The sequence below is a fragment of the Jaculus jaculus genome, chromosome 14 (genome assembly GCF_020740685.1).
Source record: "Jaculus jaculus isolate mJacJac1 chromosome 14, mJacJac1.mat.Y.cur, whole genome shotgun sequence".
NCBI lineage: Eukaryota > Metazoa > Chordata > Mammalia > Rodentia > Dipodidae > Jaculus > Jaculus jaculus.
In genome coordinates this window covers 51,218,753-51,226,628 of record NC_059115.1, presented here as the reverse complement: position 1 = coordinate 51,226,628, position 7,876 = coordinate 51,218,753, and the positions used below count along the sequence as shown (strand labels likewise).

At 36.8% G+C, this 7,876-nt stretch overlaps 1 non-coding gene and 1 pseudogene across 1 annotated transcript; one reads left to right on the top strand and one right to left on the bottom strand.

Moving 5' to 3' along the window:
- Positions 1-2,690: 2,690 nt before the first annotated feature.
- LOC123455013 lies at positions 2,691-2,797 on the bottom strand. The gene has a single exon (XR_006633637.1). It is a non-coding gene; the product is annotated as a U6 spliceosomal RNA (small nuclear RNA).
- A 1,642-nt stretch (positions 2,798-4,439) lies between these two features.
- Positions 4,440-4,836, top strand: LOC101615306 (annotated as a pseudogene).
- The last annotated feature ends 3,040 nt before the right edge of the window (positions 4,837-7,876 follow it).

The window sequence follows — 7,876 nt, the reverse complement described above, 5'->3', positions numbered from 1 at the left end:
AGTCACACATGTGTGTCTTAAGTATGTTCTTCCATTTGCCATCTGTCTACTACAAAGTGAATTCCAAGCAAGGTTCTTTATCCCTTCCGGAGTTACATGAGTGTCTTCTTTACCTATTTTTAAAGCCTATATAAAATTCTTATGCAAGTTAGAAATTAAAAGTTTACCACAACTCCATGACACTTTGGCTGTATCAAAGACATGCCATTTAGATGGATAACCATGGTTTTGACTTTCACATAGTTAAGAAAAATACCAGCAAATGGAGTTACCTAGGGACATTACCAATTTTTTAATTAATTAATTATTTTTAGAGAGAGAGAATTGGTGCACCAGGGTCTCACCCACTTCAATCAAACTTCAAATGCTTGTGCCATCTTGCACTTGCCTCACATTTGTGCATCTGGCTTATGTAGGATCTGGAGAGTCAAACACAGGTCCTTAGGCTTTGCAGTCTAATGTCTTAACTGCTAAGCCATCTCTCCAGGTCCCATGCCAAATCTTTAAATGAATGTGATTCTGCAGATAGTACTTCACTGAGGAGCAGAGTTATTCAAAATGAACTGACTATCTGCTACATCTTATTGTCTGGTAGCATACTATCAGGCTGTGTGTGACCTGCCCCTGGGTCTCCAACTCCCAGACATACAGACCAGTGGAACAAAATTGAAGACCTGGCCCTTAGGTCAAGTAACAACAGATCTTTGGCAAATGTGCCAATATCATAGACTGGGGAAAAGGCAGTATCCTCAACAAATGGTACTGGACAAATTGGATAACCATAAGTAGAAAAATGAAACTAAGCCCACTCATCTTACCATACCCAAAAATCAAGTCCAAATGGATTAAAAACCACAATATATGACCTGAAACTCTTCAACTACCGGAAAAAAAAAAAATATGAGGAACTCTCCATGATACAGCAGTGGGGATGGACTTCCTGAACAATACCCCAGTAGCCCAGGAAATTAAACAATCTCTTAACCAATGGATCTCATGAAGCTAAGAAGCTTTTGCACAGACAAACATACAATAAGCAGAGACAATATATTATTCACAGAATAGGATAAAATTTTTGCTGTACCTATGACAGAGGCCTAATATCTAGAATCTGCAAAGAATTAAAAAAAAAAAACTAAACAATAAAAGAATCAAACAACCCACTCAAAAAATGGGGTAAAGAACTGAATAGAGAGTCCTTAGAGGAAGAAATGCAAATGGTTAACACATACTTAAGAAAATGTTCAACATCCCTAACAATCAGGGAAATGCAAATGAAAACAACTATGAGATTCAACCTTAATCCAGTACAGATGGCAATCTTTACAAAATGAAATGACAACAAATGTGGTGAGACTGTGGGGAAAGAGGAACCCTCATTCACTGTTGGTGGGAATGCAAACTTATACATCCACTATGAGAATCAATATGGAGATTCCTGAAGAAAATGAATTCAGAACTACCAACAGAGCCAGTCATTCCCTTACTGGGCATTCATCCTAAATACTCCATGCTTCAGTACAGAGATATTAGCTCAACCATGTTCATAGCTGCTCAATTCACAATAGCTAAGAACTGGGATCCATCAAGGTGCCCTTCATTGGGTGTATGGATAATGAAGTTTTGGCACATATACACAGTAGAATTCTACTCAGCAGTAAGGAAAAATGGTAAAGTGAACTTTGTAGGAAAATGAATGGATTTAGAACAGAACATACTCAGCAAACAGACACAATCGCAGAAAGACAAACAATGCATGTTCTCAATCATTTGCAGCTCCTAACCTTGATCAGCTTGAGTTTCTGGCATACCTGAGTGGCAACTTGAGGCTCAGATAATAGTGGCTGGGGAAGGGGAGGCTTGGGGGAAGTAAACACAAAACTAAACCCAAAAATAAATGGATACCATAGAAACATTTCTTCTTGAAAGTAGATTTAAAGATATAACCCTCAACAGGAGTAGAGGGAAGCACTGGGAAAGAAGGGTCTTAGGGAGAGTGGGATGAAGCCTAACCTTAAAATGTATTGGCTCTGACCTGTAACTCCTATTACTAGAAATCGGTGCTGCCCACATTGAGCTGATGATCAGAGATCTTGAGGACCCCCAAATAAGACAGGCTTCCGTCAAAGCACTTGATTACCCACTTGAGGTAAAAGGTAAGATCCTACTGCTGAAGACTCCACACACTGTAGCCTGACTTTCAACCTGCATAAGCCCCAGTCACTTTCCATATCCTTGCTATTTGCAATATGCTAGTCACTTTCTACACTAGTTATTTTCTGTACCCTAGTCACCACACGTGTGATTTCATGTCTGGGTCAGTCTTTCATTCATCATCTTTCTAGCAGCCTCGCCGGTGCTTCTGTTTGCCTATAATGACAACATGTGAGATTAGGCCAAGAAGAAGAGAAAACAATAGGGTCAGGAGACATAAAAACAGGGATATATGAGGTTCTGCTGAAAAGGTAGAGTGTTCTGGTAAGCTCTCTTTACAATGTGTAGGAGTATATTCTAAAACAAACACAATATAACCTAGCCTGACATATCAGAGATACCCAGGGTTGTTCATGATTTTTTTTTTATTTTTAAATACTTTTCTTTTTAATTTTTATTTATTTATTTATTTGAGAGCGACAGACAGAGAGAGAAAGACAGATAGAGGGAGAGAGAGAGAATGGGCGCACCAGGGCAAAAATATGGAATGCTTCACGAATTTGCGTGTCATCCTTGCGCAGGGGCCATGCTAATCTTCTCTGTATCGTTCCAATTTTAGTATATGTGCTGCCGAAGCAAGCACTTGTTCATGATTTTTATAAACCATGTGCTAACAAATTCCGTAGCCTTGAAGAAATGGCCAGATTCACAGCACATAGCCACACCAATAGAGGAACTGTAAAATCTCAACAGGCCAATAATTGGATTGAATCAATAGTAAAATGTCACCTCTCAAAGAAGAAAAAAGTTCCAGGGCCAAATGGCTCCACCACTAAGTTATAGAAAAAGTCACGCCAATTTTTCTTAAATCATTCCCAAAAGCAAAGCAGAGAATTTTTTTTTTCAAATTTAGTCCAAGAAGCCATCATTATCCTGATACATAAGCCAGAAACCCAACAACAAAACAGTTATAAGGCATTATCCTTTATGAACATGGATGTGAGAAACATCATCAAATTACTAGCCAGTTCCATCAAATAGCACATTCAGAAGAAGATCACCCATTATCAAGTAAGATGTCTCCCAGGGGTGGAATGAATACACATGACATACCATATCTAGAGAATGAAGATTGAAACCATATGCTCCCCTTGACTGATGCCCCCAAATATACAATAAAATTCAAAATTGCTTCATGTTCAAAAAAAAAAAAACTCTGCCAAATTCAGTGTATCAGGACATAATAACATAATAAAAGGCCAGGAGCCAACAGCTGACACACTGGGTGGGGAAGAGCTGAAAGGTTTCTCTCTAAGATCTGAAGCTGTACAAGAATGGTCACTTTTATAAATTTTAGTCAATGTAGCTCTAGAAGATATAACCATAACAATTGGGCAAGAGAAAGAATAAAATGCATTCATACCAGAAAAGAGGAAGTCATATTATCGTTGTTCCCAAATTAACTAATGTATGTACAAGACTCACCAATATTATTAAAACTTAAGAAAGGATTCAGTTATGTTGCAGGAACATGCCAGTAGTGAATTACACGGAATTAAAAAAAAACAATATTAATTATAACAGCTACAAAATTACTAGGATATATTTAACAAAATAAACGAAAGATTTGTTCAATTAAAAATTGTAGGTTATACTGCTAGCCTGACAACCAGCTCCAGCTTGATGGTGACAAACATGCTGATCAATCAAAACCTATCAAAATATAAATTTAGGCCAGGCGTGGTGTGCATGCCTTTAATCCCAGCACTCGGGAGGCAGAGGTAGGAGGATAACCGTGAGTTCGAGGCCACCCTGAGACTCCATAGTGAATTCCAGGTCAGCCTGAGCCAGAGTGAGACCCTACCTCGAAAAACAAAGACAAACAAACAAACATATATATATATATATATATATATATATATATATATATGTAAATTTAGAGGCTACAGAGAACTCAACACTAAATTAAACTGCCACAGGCCTGCCATGGCTCAGAGAACATTGCGTAAGAGGGGGCAGGAAGATTGTAAGAGCCATGGAGTGGGCAGGAATACCCTGAGGTACGGTGCCCCACTACCACACAGGGACTGACTGAGGACTTCATGACCCTACAGTGAATACCTTAAGCCCACTAAGGAGGCTTTCTAAGTTAACAGGAGCTGGGGCAAAGGAATAAAAGAGAATAACCTGCTATCGTTAATATAAAGTAAAAACTAATTTTTTAAAAAAAAAAACTGTAAGTTAGCCTTTCTGCTGTGTGCCAACTGCTTGCTGTTGAAATTGACAAGTTCATGAAACCCAGAAAAGTGGTACTGGTCCTGGCTTGATACTACTCCAGACACAAGGAGGTCATCGATTTTCTTTCACTGCACCTCTGACCATCCTGACAGCCATTCTCTGTGGCTGGAATAGACTATTTTCCATACAAAGTGCTAACTGCCATGAACAAGAAGAAAATTGCCAAAACAATCAAAGATCAAGTCTTTTGGGGAAGTTTATAACTATAATCATCTGATGCCCATAAGATACTCCGGATGTCCCCCTGGACAAAACTGTTGTTAACAAAGATGTCTTCAAATACACAGCTCTGAAATGTAAGGCCAGACTGGAGACCAAGGTCAAGTTTCAGAAAAGATACTAGCAGGCAAGAACAAGTCGTTCTTCTAGAAACTATGGTTTTAGGTTTTAGATTTTTTTACACCATTAAAAATATTAAAAAGCAAAACCATAAGTTAGGGTAGAAAAAAATTGAAAAAAAGTAAGTTAAAAAATACCTTTTAGACTCAAGCTGGAAGAAACAAAAATCTGCACAAAATGATCTACAGGTTTAATAAAAATTCCAATAAAATAGAATTTGTCATGAAATTGGAGAAAACTAAAGTCTTTTTTACTTTCTATTTTATTTTATTTTGTTTTGTTTTGTTTTTAGATGTAGGGTCTTGCTTTTAGGCCAGGCTGAACTGGAACTCACTATGTAGTCTCAGGGTGTCCTCAAACTCTGTAATCCTTTTATCTCTGTTTCCCTAGTGCTGGGATTAAAGGCATGTGCCACCATGCCTGCCTAAAGTCTTTTTAAAATGGAACCACCAAAATACTGAATAATATAAGTAATATTTATCATAAAACAATTAATAGGGATTATGCTATATGAGTTAAGGACATACTACAAACTGTGGTTAATTGGGAGTCAGAGGTAGGAGGATCGCAGAGAGTTTGAGGACACCCTGAGACTACATAGTAAATTCCAGGTCAGCCTGAGCTAGAGTGAGACCCTCCCTTGGGAAAACCAAAAAACAAACAAACAAACAAACAAACAAACAAACCACATAATAAATAAATAAATAAATTTGATATTCACATTAAAATCAGTAAAATAGATAAATGGGATAACATAAAAAGCATAAAAGCAAACACATACATTTAGAGCTAACTGATTTTGGCAAAGGTTCTAGGAATACACATTGAGCAATGGATAGTCTTTTATATAAACAATGATGGGAACTTTGAATATGCCCCAAGAGAACAAAACTAGATAGCTCTCTCTCACTAGTGAGAAAATCAACTCAAAATGAATTAGAATCATAAATATAACATCTTAAATAACAATCTTCTATAGGAAAGGTAAATGTCTTAGGACTTGGTAATGGACAAGTAGTTTTTAGAGAGGACAACAAAAATTAGACAAATAAGGTAATATCACACTAAAGGTTTCTGCACAGCAAAGAAGCAGTGAACAGAGTCAAGAAATCTAAGATAATGTTGACTAATAACACATCTACCAAGAGATTCATATCCACATCATACAAGGAATACAAGTGACCAAAATCCAAGAAAGCAATAACACAACTAAAATAATATACATTTCTCAAAAGACAACAAACATGTAGCCAGTTAAAGTACAGAACATACTGAACATTGCTAACCACAGATAATTGCAAATCAAATCTACAATGAGATATTGCCTGTTAATCATGGCTTGGAGCAAAGGGAATTCTACAGCTTGTAGAGGAAATTCAAATTAGCGTAACTAATATGGGAAACATTACTGAGGTCTGTCATAAAACTGGAAATGGAACAATGGCATAATCCAGGAATTCCACTAATGAGTAAATAAATAAAGGAAATTTCATCAGTATGTTGTCATAAACACATCTGCACTCTCATATTTATTGCAGAAGTCTTCATATTAACCAAGAAATAGAAGCAGCAAGAGTGACCATAAAATTTCAAATTGATAAAGTGTGATGCGTATACAAAATGAAGTACTATTCAGCCATAAAATAAGGAAATTCTGCCATTATCAACATTATGGAAGGAAGTGGAAATCATTGTGTTAAGTAAAATAAATCAGTGACAAAAAAAGGACAAGTACTAAACACTGTTACACATCTGGAATATAAAAATGTTGGAATATAAAAAATTTACAGAAATTGAGAATACAGTGATGGTTATCAAATTTTTAGGACTAGGTTAAAGAGGGAAGGGGAAGAGTTAATCAGTGCATAGTAAGTTACAGTGTGATAGAAATAAGAAATCTTGGGGGCTGGAGAGATGGCTTAGCAGTTAAGCACTTGCCTGTGAAGCCTAAGGACCCCAGTTTGAGGCTCAATTCCCCAGGACCCACATTAGCCAGATGCACAAGGGGGCACACATCTGGAGTTCATTTTCAGAGGCTGGAGGCCCTGGCATGCCCATTCTCTCTCTCTCTCTCTCCCTCTCTAACTACTTCTTTCTCTGTCTGTCACTTTCAAGTAAATAAAAATAAACAAAAAAAATTAAAAAGAAATCTTGGGTGGGAGAGATGGCTTAGTGGTTAAGGTGCTTGCCTATGAAGCCTAAGAACTCAGGTTCAGTTCCCCAGATCCCATGCAAGCCAGATGCACATAATGGCACATACACCTGGAGTTCATTTGCAGTGACTAGAGGCCTTGCTATACCCATTCTCAATCTCTCTCTCTTTAATAAATAAATAAAAACAAAATATAAAAATAAAATAAGAAATCCTGCCATATCATTTTTCACCAATGTGACAATGTTCTGTGTATTTCATAAAGCTCAAAGAAAAAAGAAATTTAGGTGTTTTCATCACAAGTCTCTGAATGAATATGTTTGCTCTGATTTGAACATGATACTACATGTAGAAATGGATCCCATTAGTATGTACAAATTGTCATTACCAACTAAAATGATTTCTGAGTGTAGCATACTATATTTATGAGTCATGCATTATTACTCATAAATATTATGCACTATACTTCATTATGTGCTGTACTTTTATGTGACTGGCAGAGTAGTAGGTTCATGTATAACAGCATCCCTCAGTTGTGAGGAATGCATTTACTACGTTGTGCAGCTCGGGTGTCATTAGGCGTCAGGAATTCTCAACTCTATTTTAACCTTCTGAGGCTGCCATTACATGTAAATAGCTCATCTTTGTCCAAAACATTATTATCTGAATCTTGAGTATGTCATTTTCATAAAGACATGTGTTTGAATATTGCAAATTAATCCTTTTGAAAATGCACATGCATCTTCTGGGCTCGAAGTGGGATGAAAACAGTATTTCAGAAATATCTGCTAAAGCTGTGATTTGTTATTTCTGACAGTAAGGGTTAACTCTGATTATAGTTCCATTTATAAAACACTCAGGTCAATGTTATCCACTTGTTGTTGGATTATAATTTTACATCAAAATCATGGTTATATAGTTTCTGGTTTATCA